This window comes from Abramis brama (assembly GCF_963993115.1).
Source record: "Abramis brama genome assembly, chromosome: 21".
Lineage (NCBI taxonomy): Eukaryota > Metazoa > Chordata > Actinopteri > Cypriniformes > Leuciscidae > Abramis > Abramis brama.
In genome coordinates this window covers 19,080,982-19,097,199 of record NC_139983.1, presented here as the reverse complement: position 1 = coordinate 19,097,199, position 16,218 = coordinate 19,080,982, and positions in this window count along the sequence as shown.

Sequence of the window (16,218 nt, the reverse complement as noted above, 5' to 3'; positions counted from 1 at the left end):
ATTTTTGTGAAGTACTTTTGTTTACAGTTCGGATCAACTCCAGAACATTGACAGATCTATATCAATTTGAACTGCTGCCTAGTTACCCCACTAATATTTTTTTTTTCCCATTAGCATGCCATTTCTATGCCTGCACCTTGAATATTGAATACACCTAGGCAGCACTCAGGGTGAGCGAAGGATGGCGGGAGAAAGAAAAGAAAGAGAAGCGAAGTGCGGGGGAGGTATTCACTTAGAATCACTAAAGCACTTGTTATGACTCAATTGTAATTAGTTGTCCGGTCATTGAGGCCCTGCTGGGAATTCTATTTTAAGGGTCCATCGTGTCTACCTGTGACAGCTACCTGCCGCTGGTGAAAGATTCATTCACAGAGAGGCTGAACTGCCGATGATGATGATGGTCCTGATTTCACACCAGTGTTTCACTCAACATGAATCTACTCTGGTCCATGAGTATTGTATGAGCTCCTGCTGACACAAAAAATAATTTCTGCCTGCTGAGCTGAATAAATAAAATAACATAAAGGCTGATGCCGCAGTGGTAGATGGACTGGAGGACTGTAAAATTATAGGTCATAATAATTCCCCCACTGAGAAAATCCTTTGAGTCATATAAGAGTGTGATTATAGCCCATATGGACTATAATCACCTCTGACACACTTCTGTGTCTTTTTATTACTTTCCTAATCTTCCTACATCTTTATTTCCTTTTTTTCCATCAGCGTTAAGGTGTTCTCTCCATTCATCGTGACAAATGATCAATGATGTGATTTATTTCAGATTATTGACTCACCTGAGTCCATTTCTCCTTATGAACACTAATTAATTATAATTTTTTTTTGCATAAATTAATTACATTTGGAACCTGGAGATTAATTCTGAAAATCACATTAGGCCCAGCTCAATTATCCTGCTAAAATTCTGCTAATATTTTCCATGAAGCTCATATGCGTCCTTGGCATTCACACTTTGTCAACTTTTTAGAGCGCTCTGAGCAAAATAAATAATAATCATAATAATACAATTTCCTCTTGCTTTTTTTCTCTCGTCTTGCTGTATAGAACCAGTCAGTGGATCGTTGAACTGCTCTTTATGTGATTTGTGTGCCAGAAAAATAGATACATCTGCATTCTTCATCAGTCTGCATGCCATTTACATATGAAGTGCCTCATAAGGTGGTCACAGAAATCGCTCCCCGGCTTCCTGCTGAAAGAAAGCGAGAGAGATGAGAGCACAGAGAACCAGAAAAATAACAAGAGGCTTGATCTGTGAGCATTCTGCGCACTTAGCGACTGATTAGCTCATACTTGTGTTTGGCTATGTTTTAAAAAAAGAAATAAATATTCAAGCTGCCTTTTTTCACTACAACAGTAATTACAGACACTGATCATGATCACATAATTTGCATTATATAAAACTTTATTTAACAATCAGAAAACAAAAATCATGATCATGTGTTCTGATTGGGCTGTTTGCTAAAAGGACTTGTTGCTGCTTCTAAAATGTTGCCTGTTACTCATCGGTGCTCATTGCTTTTGTCTGTCACTCTTTTTTTTTTCATCAGAGTGGAAAGCTGTTCAGTGTCTAACTACAGGGCTTTTTTCGCCGCACTGATTATGTGATAACCTAAGGACGTGCTCAATTGCCAATGCAGGTAATTATTATAAAGGTTAATGTAATTATGTCTAAAATAGATCATAATGATATTTGAGTGACTGTCTATACATTTGGCTTCCATCAGGTTATGTTCCTCTGGAATAAGAACCAAAAGGCAGTACAATGTAGAGAAGTGTACAACAAGTCCTAGTTCCCATCATTCTTAATTTTTAAATAAAACTGGACAAAATACTTGAAGCAAAGTTATAATCAAGATGTGTGATGTGTGAAAAAAGTGATGTCTGGAGGGGGTATTTGCACAATATTTGCTTTTAATGACACTTCAGGTCCTAATAAACAATAAAAATATGAGTAGTATGTTGTATTGGGAAGAAGTATCCACTAAACTCGGTTAAAGTATAAAAAAATTTTGTCAAGAAAGGCAAATTCCAGCATATTATTAAATATGGGTTTTACTGTATTACACAAAAAGCATAGAAAAACCAAAAAGCTCACAGGAAATTAGGCATTCATTGACTAAAATGTAATCAGTTATTAATATTTTGTTGGTTCTCCTTGATAACAGCAGACCATTATTTTGGCATTGACCCGCTAAACTTTGCACATGTGTATTGCTTAACTTCTTTCCAACCCTCCTTAAGTTCTTCCCAAAGTTGAGCTTTAGTGGAAGACCTGCATGTCTTTTCACAATTCAGGTTTATAATTTCCTGCAGGCTTTCAATGGCTTTAAGGTCAGGAGACTGAGGAGGCCACTTTAAGACTTCTAGATGCTCAGCATGAACACTTTGTTGCATGTGCGGTGAGTACATCTGATGTCCAAACAGATCCTCCATATACTCACTACATTGTGTTCAGCAGGATTCCAGTATTGGTCCATTTTCAAAGTGCCAGCAACTTTGTAGGTCTTTTCAAACACCTGCTGCAGACATGCATCCCCAATACCCAATACATGTTTCCCATGCTGTGCTTAATGGAGCCACGCATGCATTTGGTATCAAAACAATCCAGTCGTCTCCTACGAACATACCTTACACCATCCAATGCTAGGTTATTAAATTTTGACTTTTCAGATTGCAGAACATGGCTCCCATCTTCCACACTCCAGTCCTTGTTTTTCTTTTTTGGGCAAATGCAAGGTAAACACTTTGCAGTAGATAAATCCAATAAATAGTTTCTTTACTGGTACACAACCTCTCAATCCAGTCTCTATTCGCCAGTTCAAGATGAAATTGGAGGTTGGAAGTCTTAGCCAGGTCTTTAGATGCTGTTTTAAAGTCTTCCCACATTCAGGTGATTTTCACCCTCCGATCAAAATGCTCACGCGTGTTCCTTGACCAGCCGCAGCACTTTACATTCTGCATGGTAGTGGTCTCACTTAGCTTTGAAATAAAGACTTTGTGACCATTCACATCCTGTACATTAGCAATATCCAAAACCGCTTGACCATATTTAGCCATTTCAACAATATCCTCTTTGGTTGTAGAGGACAGCTTCTTCCACCTGGCCATTTTCTCTAAAACCTACAAAATAACATCTAATAATATACCTAATATGTAACAATTCAGTTCCCAGAATCGTTCCTGTTTCCCACCTGCACACATCATTCAGCCGCATCAGCTCCACTCCATTTAAGCCTGCTCCAGACACTCATCTTTGTCTGGTCTACGCTTTGGATGTTATTCTTACCTGAGATACCTGCCTCTGTGTTGTTCTCCTCACCTCCACTCTAACCTGTCTCTTTCTCCAGCTCTCCATGTTCTCCCAGTCCCTGTAAGAAGAAATTATGTTACCCAGCGACTCATTAGTGTGAAAGTGTTCGTGTGGTGCATCGTACATCACTTTTGGCCACTACTGTATACATATACAGGGTTGTTGCTAAAGGGGTGAAATCTTAGTTTTGTACAATAGTTCAATAATCAGTATGTCAGTTTTATTGCTGTTATGTCTTGTACCTTTGTCTTTTTGTCCGATTTTCAAATACTCTTTTGCTTCAAATCAAAGGCGGTAATGTGATCCACCTCGTAGCTGGATGGTTTGGTTCAATGCTATGTAACACTTTAACTGAGCCTCTTTTTTTTTTCCTAAGAGAAAATTTACCTGGAAAAATACTTTCAGAACCGAAAAAAGTGGACGGCACCTTAGCACTCTATTACCATTTAAATCCCCCCTTTATACATGCTGGAATAAAAATGTCATGTGAAAGTTTCTTTGACTGTACAAAGTGTATGAATATTAGGACAGGTTTTATATTTCTTTTTGGAACTGATTGATCGTAGGCCTCATTGATCTAAGCTTATGCACCTTATGAGTGAAAAAAGCATTATTTCGTTAGCCTCATAGCATAATTGCCTACGTCCTATTTAAAATAAATGACTTATAGGCAATTATGCTATGAGGCTAACGATTTGGGTAAATTTGTCAATATTTAACAAAATTCATTTAGGACAGGTTTTGTGTGTATTTTGAGATAGGAATCAGTCACATTTTACTCACTCATACGAATTGGTCGTGAGATAGCGTTGGTTTGATGCGATCCCTGTAAAAACTGCATATACCAAACTGTTTATTATCCTATTTTCTAGAGAACATTAGTCTTGAAGTGCCTATTTGGAAATTTGAGGCTGCCCACTGCATGACGACACCTGCCCAGATACACATGATATGGGCACTCAGTGGGCAGGACACTGTAAAAAGGCATTGCAATCTCTGGAGTAATTAAGCCTCTATGGTCAGTTCCCCTCTGTGAGGTTGATTACAGAGGGCTGTGCTTCCCACAGCCATCTCATAATCTCACAGCATGGTCACAGGAAAAGCACATACACATCCAAACACACATACACGCTCTCATTTGCTCCTTGACACATATCAGAAACATATGACCATATCGAATGTGTGTAGGATGGGAGAGCTGGAGTAAAACATTGAGGGACGTTTTAGTGGGTTATTCAATGTGTTACTTGCTGTCCCTTTGTAATTATTTATGAAATTTACTAGCAATTTCTGAGGGAAAATTGTTTCAAAGTAAATCCTTTTTTTAATAACTTTTTTATACATTTTCTTATGGCGAACACATGCAAAACTCACCACCACCATGATATTAGAGCCCACCTCCAAGATATTCTTGTCCCAAGACATGGCTCAGTAGTCTCTGCTTCAGTTGAAGTCTATCAGATTTTTTCCGGTCTAATTTCATATTGGACGTTTTGAGGTCCAATGTAAAATTAGGAGGTTTTGAGGTCCAATATGAAATCATGTCCACAGCACAAACACTGACCACACAAAGTTTAAGTTTACTTTAATGCTTGTTTTTTTCCTTTTTTTTTTTCAAATCCATAATTACATTGTTGCTTGCCTTAGCAAATACTAATGACAGTATACTGTTTAGCACATAGACTGTGAGTCTTATATAGTAGCCTATCATCTTCCTTCATATCTGGTATGTTGAAGAGATTGTCGACATCAGGCAATAACAGTGTGTGGGATATCCAGGTGGAAGAGAGGGGGGAGAACAAATAGAAACAGGAGGAGGCTATAAGAAGTGTATTTATATCTAATGCTTATATTAGATAATGGTTGGGTTTTTTTTACAACACAGGAAGACTCTTCTGAAAGATCATATATCATTTAGGGAATGCAGTCTAAAATTGCTGACCAATACTCTGAAATATGCCACATATAGATCAAATCAGACATATAAACACACACCCATATGTTCTTTAGAGGTTCCCATGCATAATTGATGCGTTGATGTTATATATTCCACTGGGAATATATCTGACCCCTTTTCTAACTTTTCTGACAGACATGTTACATGCACGAGAATAATCATGAAAAGAATAATCAGAAGGAGTTCTGACAGACATGTTACATCTTTCCTGGCTAAATGTTGCAGATATGATTGTACACATAACATCTTTAATAAATTACATTAGAGAAACAGAATATGAGAAACAGATACACTAACAGCTCTTCGGGAACCCTCTTTAAAATGGTCAGACCTTAGCCAGCAGTACAACTTTCCAGTTGGTTTGATGCATGATTCTCAAAATGATTTACACACGCACGCACGCACGCACGCACGCACGCACGCACGCACGCACACACACACACACACACACACACACACACACACACACAGTCCACTACATAAATCAAAACACCAAATTCTGTGCCTGCATGCGACAGAAGACAGAGAAACAGAAAAATACACACAAAAGCTGTCCTGTGAAAGACGAAGAGAGCAGAGAGCGCAACAACTATTAAATTAAATGTCCCTTTTTGCCATTAAATTATTAAATTGCAAAACCAATTTCACAAAAACTGTCTTATTTGAGAAAAAATCTAAAAATAAGGTTACAATCACAAAAGATAAGTGCCTGAAAAGAGAGATACATGTCTCAGAAAAATTCTGTATATGACATTATGATTACTTTAATTTGGTCTAATCCCCCCAAAAATGTTTGACAAATGTTTGAAAAAAAAGACAGCCTAAAAACAACTTATAAAGTCCAAGATATTATTATAAGATTATTTTAAAAGTATATATCAACATCTTGAAGTCAGGCCTAAGCAGGCAGGTTTATACATTTTTTTCCAATTGCTAACACACTAAAATGACATGCACAGCGCAATTATTTAAACTGACACACAGAGAGCAAAACCTCTTCTCAAGTCTCCAAAAGTCTAAACACATTTTCTGCTTCACACACATTTTGCAATTCAGAATGGCACTTTTTAAATGCACTGAACACCGTTCTCTGCATAAGTCACATGTTTGCCACAGTCAAACACTGCCATTCAAAATGACACTACATGAGCTAATTGGCCAATGCATGTGCCACCTGGCCAAACACCTCAATGGGTAATTGTTAACACTTCAATATTTTTCAGTTTACTGTTTTTTTTGTGAGCATATTTTTGTTCAGTCCAATGTAACTATATCTGCTGTGCATATGTTGCACTGACTTGTTTGGTGAAAAATAAAAAAATAAATGTTTCAACAGCATGTGTGTATATCTGCAAATATTTCTGTGCATGTGAAAGATGAGAGTGCTTTTCATTATGCCCAACAGTGTGTAGTTGGTTAGACAAAAATCTGGTAATATGAATGAAGTGTGCGCTATTTCGTACAAAAGTTTGATTTTGATAATGCTATATGTAGTTTTGGTTGCAGTGCTTCATTTTGCAGGATATATTTAGCAGTTTGGGTGTGTGGTTTTGTGAATTATGTTAAGTATTTTGATAAAACTAGCCTAGTTTGCAAAATTGTGTGTTAGCAATTGGAAAAAAATGTAAAAGCATTTAGTTTTTTCAAATTGCTTACACACAATTTCTAAAACTATGGCTCCATTTCTTAAAACTCTACACAAAACCACAAAGCATACACACAGCCATCTCTTGCAAAAGCAAATACTTTGTTCAAAACTATTTTACCTCTTCCAAAAATTGTGTTTTTGCTTAGTACTCTACACACAAACATAAAATGATTAGCCACATACACACCAAACTACAAATGGATGTGAAAAATGTAAAACACTACTATCTTGTGCCTTTTGCTTGTTCAGTGTGCCGTGGAGTTACAGGAGTTTGTCACATGTATATGTATGTATGTGCACAAATACACTGTACAGTATGTATGCACAACTGACGAACTTTACAGTTATTGAACTGAACTGAATCAACACTGAAGTGACTTGAGCTGAATATTTACACTATTGGCTTGTTAGAGCTGCTTTACAGCAGAATTTGTTTTGAATTTGTTACTATTGTAAGGACACCTCTTTCCCTAAATCTTTCCTTTTACTCAACCCTTAATAGATTTTGTCCTCTTTAAATTGTTTGGAATTTTGTTTTTTCTAATCCTTGTCTTCTATATTCTCTTATTTCTAATTTTCATTGTGCCCCAAATCTGTGGTTGCAATCTTGATTAAGCCCCCCTGTTTTAATGAAATGCTTCTGTATGATTCCAGTGGTATTTTGTTCAATCTTAGGACAAATGATACTTTGACATTTTTCATCAGATTATGGAGTTAAACCAAGTCAGTGGCACAACACAATCTGGCTTTATTTATTGTGTGTTGGTTTTAAGCAGTTATTTAGATCTTTTGCTGTAGTGTGTCAGCAGGAAATATCAGTTTACAATTCCAAACATTCCTTTTTGCCATTAATTGTAATACTAATTGATTTTTGTATGCACAAGGAGTCTGACATCAGCCGGTATGATCTGATCTCACCATCATCGAGTCGGTCTGTGATTATATGAAGAAACAGAAAAGACTAAGGCAGACTAAATCCAGAGGAACTGTGGCAACGTCTCCAAGATGCTTGAAGAAACCTAGAAAAGCTACCTGAAAACTATGTTTATTACAATTAATGGCAGAAGGAATGTTTGGAAATGTAAAAAGATATTTCCTACTGACACACTACAGCAAAAGATATAAATAACTGGCATAAAACCATTTTTTTGGAACATGTGTAAGACTTTTGCACAGTACTGTATATTAAATTGCATTAGTTACATAAATCAAAAGTGAAAGTAAAAACATTTATAATATTATAAAAGATTTCCACTTCGAATAAAAGCTTTTCTTTTGAACTGTTTATTCATCAAAGTGTCTTGAAAAAAAGAATTACGATTTCCAGAGAAACTATTAAGCATCAGCACAACAGTTTCCAACAGTGATAATGATAATAAATGTTTCTTTAGCACCAAATCAGCATATTCAAGTGATTTCTGAAGGATCATGTAACACTGAAGACTGCAGTAATAATGCTGAAAATTCTGCTTTGCCAACACAGGAATAAATTATTTTTTAAAGTAGATTAAATGTATCACTTTTAATTTATTTTCTGATATTTCACAATGTGTATGTATATATATATATATATATATATATATATATATATATATATATATATATATATATATATATATATATATATATATACACACACACTCACCTAAAGGATTATTAGGAACACCATACTAATACTGTGTTTGACCCCCTTTCGCCTTCAGAACTGCCTTAATTCTACGTGGCATTGATTCAACAAGGTGCTGAAAGCATTCTTTAGAAATGTTGGCCCATATTGATAGGATAGCATCTTGCAGTTGATGGAGATTTGTGGGATGCACATCCAGGGCACGAAGCTCCCGTTCCACCACATCCCAAGAATGCTCTATTGGGTTGAGATCTGGTGACTGTGGGGGCCATTTTAGTACAGTGAACTCATTGTCATGTTCAAGAAACCAATTTGAAATGATTCGAGCTTTGTGACATGGTGCATTATCCTGCTGGAAGTAGCCATCAAAGGATGGGTACATGGTGGTCATAAAGGGATGGACATGGTCAGAAACAATGCTCAGGTAGGCCGTGGCATTTAAACAATGCCCAATTGGCACTAAGGGGCCTAAAGTGTGCCAAGAAAACATCCCCCACACCATTACACCACCACCACCAGCCTGCACAGTGGTAACAAGGCATGATGGATCCATGTTCTCATTGTGTTTACGCCAATTTCTGACTCTACCATCTGAATGTCTCAACAGAAATCGAGACTCATCAGACCAGGCAACATTTTTCCAGTCTTCAACTGTCCAATTTTGGTGAGCTCGTGCAAATTGTAGCCTCTTTTTCCTATTTGTAGTGGAGATGAGTGGTACCCGGTGGGGTCTTCTGCTGTTGTAGCCCATCCGCCTCAAGGTTGTGCATGTTGTGGCTTCACAAATGCTTTGCTGCATACCTCGGTTGTAACGAGTGGTTATTTCAGTCAAAGTTGCTCTTCTATCAGCTTGAATCAGTCGGCCCATTCTCCTCTGACCTTTTTCGGCATTTTCGCCCACAGGACTGCCGCATACTGGATGTTTTTCCCTTTTCACACCATTCTTTGTAAACCCTAGAAATGGTTGTGCGTGAAAATCCCAGTAACTGAGCAGATTGTGAAATACTCAGACCGGCCCGTCTGGCACCAACAACCATGCCACGCTCAAAATTGCTTAAATCACCTTTCTTTCCCATTCTGACATTCAGTTTGGAGTTCAGGAGATTGTCTTGACCAGGACCACACCCCTAAATGCATTGAAGCAACTGCCATGTGATTGGTTGATTAGATAATTGCATTAATGAGAAATTGAACAGGTGTTCCTAATAATCCTTTAGGTGAGTGTATATATATTATCAGAATCACAAATATATGACTGCAATGCGCCTGTATTTAGCAATCAAAAAACATCCAGCAAATCTTTCACTGGAAGAATCAACATATGACTCATTTATTAAACTGTGAGTTATTATTACTTTCAATAATCCATCTCAAAATAAAGCAAGTGTTGTGTTCTTAAGGAACATAAATCATTTAGGCGAATTCTTCACACACACACACACGTTTTTCCATTTTTTGTGTGGACTTTCCATATAGACATATTGATTTTTTATACAAACTGTATATTCTATCATCTAACCCTAACCATCACAGAAACCATTCTGCATTTTTACATTTTCAAAAAACATAATTTAGTATTATTTACAAGTTGTCTCACCAAAAAAATAATTCCCATAACGTACCAGGACCACTCACACACACACACACACACACACACACACACACAAAATTACATGCTCACTGTTAAAGTCCTTAAGAAAACTACAGGATACCAAAAAGTGAAAATTGATTTGCAGCCAGGATGAATTAAGGGAATTCCCTGAGGGGCTGATAGTTTGAGACCCTTTTGACCTAGAAATCTTTACACCATACAAGATAGACCAGCCCAATTTGAACACTCAAATCTGGTAAGATACTTAAGTAATTTCATACAGTAGCTTTTATTGAATGACCTTAAAAGGGGCAATATAAGACAGAAATAGTGCTTTTGAGCCTGCTGTGTGTCTCATTCACGCTCTGCAGAGCATGGCAAACAAGCATGTGAACACAGCAATCAGTCAAAATGCTCAACATTAACCGCAAAATGACAACAGAACATCTGAATAATAAAAAAGACAAAAAAAAAGAAGCTCTTTATTTAGTTGTAAAAATGAAAGTGGCGTCATGTTAACTTAAAGGTCAAAGCACCAGAGGTAATAAGGGTGGTGACCTTTATTGCAGACGGTCAGATCTGAGCAGACAGCCATTACTGATCTCCTGCACCACTGCTGCTCCAGGCATTTTTCTATCAAATGTCACACACCATTCACCTTTGGCCACATTTTCGGAAGAAACCATGCTGACAATCCCAGTATTAAGGTTAAACAGTTACTTTACAAATTTCTATGATATTTTTTTATATTATGACACTCCTTAAAGGGATAGTTCACCCAAAAATTCTGTTGAACACAAAATAAGATATTTAAAAAAAAATAATTATAACCAGACAGTTGACAGCACCCCTTATAGGAAAAAACATTATATGGAAGTCAATGGCTACTGCCTACCGTCAACTGTTTGGTGACTAACATTCTTCAAAATATCTTCTTTTGTGTTCAACAGAAGAAAGAAACTCATACAGGTTTGGAACAACTAGTAAATGATGAAATACATTTTTATTTTTGGGTGAACTATCCCTTTAAAGCAATACAAGTCATATGCAACAGGTTGGTTTTTCCCTTTTTTAAATTTTTTATTTTATTATAAATTCAATTTGTGACAGTTTTATCTGGGTTTAACACTACTGGATATGTGCAACAGTAATTCTCATTTAGAAGGCTTTATTCCCTTGCAATAATGAGTAACACTGAATTTTTACAGTCAAACAAAGCAATAAGATCACACCATTAGAGTCTCGTTTTAAGTGGCCAGACGAAAATCTGTGTTTTTTTTGTCTGACTGCCATTTAGTTTAACTGCCTTTTAAATCGTTGTAAACGTTAATTATTTCTTTATGGTCAAAGAACAAAAGCAAAACATGGCCAAATGGCCAAGTACCACCCCGAAAAAAAAGCTGAATTATTCTTTTGTAGCCAACTTTATTTTTTTCCAGAAAGAACAAAGTTAGACTTTAATTACATTTAGTTTTTTCTTTGTAGCAGAGGTGGTAAAATAAGTTTGAAGGTATTGTTTTGTCCTTCTCTGACCATACAGCTTCTTTGATTTGAGGTTTCTACTTTCACGTGAAAGATTCAACTAAAGCACATACAAATCATTATTAAAAAAAATCCAAAATGGGGTTTTCACAGCGATGCCACATAAGAACCATTTTTGGCTCCCCAAAGAACCTTTCAGTGAACAGTTCAAAAACCTTTTTTTTTTTCTTAGTAATAAACATTTTAAAAATCTAAAGAACCTTCTCCACAATGAAGAAGCTTTTGTGCTAGGGAAAGGTTCTGTAGATGTTCATGGAACCATCAATATCAATAAAGAACCTGTTTTTAAGCGTGAAGGATGCAAAGACATTTATCAGTGCTTCTGAACTTTTTATTCAATAAGGAATCCTGAATAAAATGTATTACAGTTTCCACTTTCCACAAAAATATTAAGCAACAGAACAGTTTTCAGCACTGATAATAAGAAATGTTATCTGAGCAGCAAATCAGCATATTATGATTTCTGAAGGATCATGTGACAATGAAGACTGCTGAAAATTCAGCTTCGCCATCACAGGAATAAATTACATTTCAAAATATTCATATAGAAAAAAAGTGATTTTAAATGTTGATATTTAACAATATTACTGTTATTACTGCGTTTTTAATCAAATAAATGCAGCCATGGTGAGCATAAGAGATTTCTTGCAAAAACATTTCTCACAAGCAACAAAATTTTAAACAGTAGTGTAAATTTTAACAGTAAAAGTATCTTTAATTTAATTGACACAAAACCGATCGTATGAGCAACATTCAATGAGGACGGTTCTCCAGCATTTTGCTCTGGTCTGAACAGATTTTAAAATAGAGGTAGCAAATTAATTTACCATAACTAGTGAACAAGTCACGGCAGGGAAGACATACGAAAAGAAAGAAGAAAAAAGTGGAGGAGGGAGACTTATCGAACAACATCAGAATGAAGTGAGGGGGAAAATGAAAGGTGACACAGAGTTTGTTGCCTCGGGTTATCTTTTAGTTTGCACAGTGATGACCCTGGCTGGTCCATACATTTAGAGTTTGGAAATTTGTATTAGAAAAAGTTATTTCAACCGGAAAGAAGGGCTATTAACACCATTGCAATTAGGAACATTATGCAATTCTAAAATAGATTCATTTGGTAAGCTGCTGGTGTGATGTGATAAAAGGACCAGCATGATCAGGGGTCATTAGACCCAATTAGATAGCCCTGTAAATAGTCCAGAATCACTTGCAACTGTAGGGTGCTGGAGGTGTGAAAATTGTTCAACAGCAGGTGCTAAATGCTTTAAAAAAAAAAAAAAAAAAAAACACCACCACAAATGTGTGTTTCTTATGTGTGGAAAAAAATAAAAGAAACTTAAGCACTTCAGTAGCTGCTGTAACCAGCTGTGCCTATAGCTGAAAAATACTCAATTAGGCTATGCTTTCATAAAATAGTTTCACGCCTTTAATTTCACCACAACAAATGTAAATGTAGATGTAGCATAAGGGCCAATCTCATTTCTCTGTCTTACCCCTTTGTCTGCGTCTTCTTGAAAAATTTCTACGTTGTTAACTTACCCCTCTCTTTCAAGTGTGGTCCTCTACAAACTTCGTTTCAAGGGCTATGTAACCCTTCGCCTTGGCCCTAGCCCTTGATTAAAATGAGAATTGAGACGCCACTTCCCCTCACATGAGCGCGCAAAACAGAGGGGGAGGGATACAGAGAAATGAGACGCAGCCGTATGAGAACGGGTTCACACAGAATTTATTATTTTTCCATCGTGTAAACATGAACAAGGTGGATCCTAGCAAACAACGTTTTAACAACATAGCCAAAATGTTGCTATATAACTACATTGTGTGGTGAAGGTTGTTACAGCGTTGTCACAAATGTTGACACTAAACCACCGTTCAGTGCCATTGCATGAGGTTGAGCCTAGGGTGTCTGGACAACCACTGGACAACAAATGTAGCCTACTTGTCACTACCCTGAAGCGCGAAAATCAGCCTTTTAAATTTCAACTGACCGTTGGGCCGTCTCTCATTCTTCATCAAGCAAGGATACGTGAGAATTGCGTTTAATTTACTTCAGCTAAATAAGATACGTAATTATTCAAACACAACCTACAACCTCCTTGTCTAATGTGACATTTTTTTGAACATCTTCTGGTCAGGTATGACAAATATTTAACTTAATGCCAAAAGTAAGAAGCCAAAATGACATAGATGAGTAATTGATTTCAGCACTAACAGGCAGGGACGCGTAGCCTACTTGTTTTTTTACTTTTGGAAAAACGCACAGAGATTTTTTTTTTGTTGTTCTGCTCGCACACCTGTTTATTTTTTCCTTTGATTTTTCGTCAAGCGACTTTGGCCCTGTCCCAAATGGCACACTCTGGACTTCCTCAGAGTCCACACTTTGGTGACGTCATGTAGTGCAGACCTATAGGGCCCTTGGCGCGAGTCCACGAGGGCGCATTGAGAGGTATTTTTGGGACAGACTCGATCGTCACGCCGGAAATAACGGTCTGGTTGTTGTTGGACAGGAGAAATCAAATTTTTGCGTTCCGACGTCTTATCTCCATGTCAACTACACAGCCTAATTTTACAGTTCTATATTTTGATATTGTGCATGCCACCTGGGCATTAGACAATAGATACATCATACTTATTTAAAAGATGTATACAGTTGTAGCTACATAATAATACATAATGTTCCATTTGAACTAAGATTACAATTTTAACACATAACACATAGATGAATTTACAGGTTTCAATATTCATACTATGTTTACATATGACTCAGTAAAGCCCTGACATTCGGTTCTATTTATTTAATGAATCATAATGTGATCGTATTATTCAACACACTATTATTATGTTTGAGACATCAACCACAGCTCGATGACCATAATGTTTGTATAAACTGTAGGTAACAACTAGTAAAATATACATCTAGCTAATAAAAACCGTAATATTTTCTTCTCAGCCATGTCAACAATTGTCCGTGAGCGAAATCTCCTCCCATCCTTTGTCTGATTGGTCTTTCGCAAGGATTCCTGGGTAGTTAAAGTGCGTGGAGCCTGCATCTATGGGCTTCGCGGAAGACCGCTTCAAGGGTACAAAGGGGGCGCTGCTGAGCACACTTCAGAGCGTTAAAATGCTGAATGGGACGGCCTACGGACTCCGGCGAGCACGCGCAATTTAAGTCCACGAGACCGAAAGTCCACATGAAGTGCGCGATTTGGGACAGGGCCTTTAACGCGCCAGCAAAGCATCCCGGAAAGGCGGCGCTGAATTTGAAAAAATGTTGCGCTCAAAAAGCTGACCGATGGCCATATTTATGCAAATGAATCCGTTGAACTTGACGCGACTATCCAATAGAAGTAGAGCAGATGGAGACTGGGGGAATCATGAGCCGCTGGCTCAAAACCACGCCCATAGCGGTAACGTTGAGGAACGCCCATCAACGTACAAATGAGGGAGGCGTCGCTACCAGAGGTCGCTACACCACGCAAAAGTGGATCCGTCCCTTGCTTCGCGACATTCAGCAACTGAGAGACAACGTTCTGACAATTTTAGTTTTTACGCTAGATAGGCCTATAGAGATCCCCCATTTAGCATTTTATGTTTTGAGGTTAATTTTTAATTAGTCAGATGTTAGATCATTATATCGTTTTTTTTTAAATATTGTTTATCCTTATTATTATTTAATGGGGCTATCAGTAAATTAGCCTAATTATAATCAACACCTGCAAGTGTACACTTTGAAGAGTAAAAATGACAGGTTACGTTAATTCAACATTATTAAATCTGCATATATGGTAATCAAATTGCACTTCATAACATGCTAAATGGGGGATATCTATATCTAGCATAAATAATTAATTGTCAGAACGTCTCTCTCAGTTGCTGAATGTAGCGCAACAACGTTGCTACAGCCCTGTCGCGTTTTACGTTGTTACAATGTTGCGAGCACGTAGACAGCGACGTTGCCATAGCAGAAATTGTGAAATTAAAAAGTCGCAATTAGCTACTTTTTTACCCCAATTCTGTCGTTTTCTCATAATTGTGAGATATAAAATCGAAATTTCAAAGGGACAAAAAAAAAAAACTGAATTGTGAGATATAAAGTAGGTATTTATTAGGCTACCTTTTTTATTCTGTGGTGGAAACAAGTTTAACAAGACAAATGGCCAAGTTAAGAAGTTCTAAAAACACATTGAGCTTTTACATTTTTTCTATGCAAACATGAGCTACGGTCTTTTACTGTAGCGCCATATCTGTTTTGATAGCGATTATAAGAAATGCATCTTTTAAAAGAAATATAACTAAAGAAAAAATAAAATAAAAAATAAATAAAAATAATAGAGGTTCCTCTATCTTTTCCATATCTCCACTCTGCCGCCTAACTCAAGTTTTCCTGATTCAATGCTGGTCATTTAATTTCTAAAAACTTTTAAAATTGTATTTTGTGTACAACTAAGATGTGACAGGATATGACACTTTATTTAAACACTAGCCTACATAATCCAGCTAAAGAGATAAAAATCCTCACCCAGGC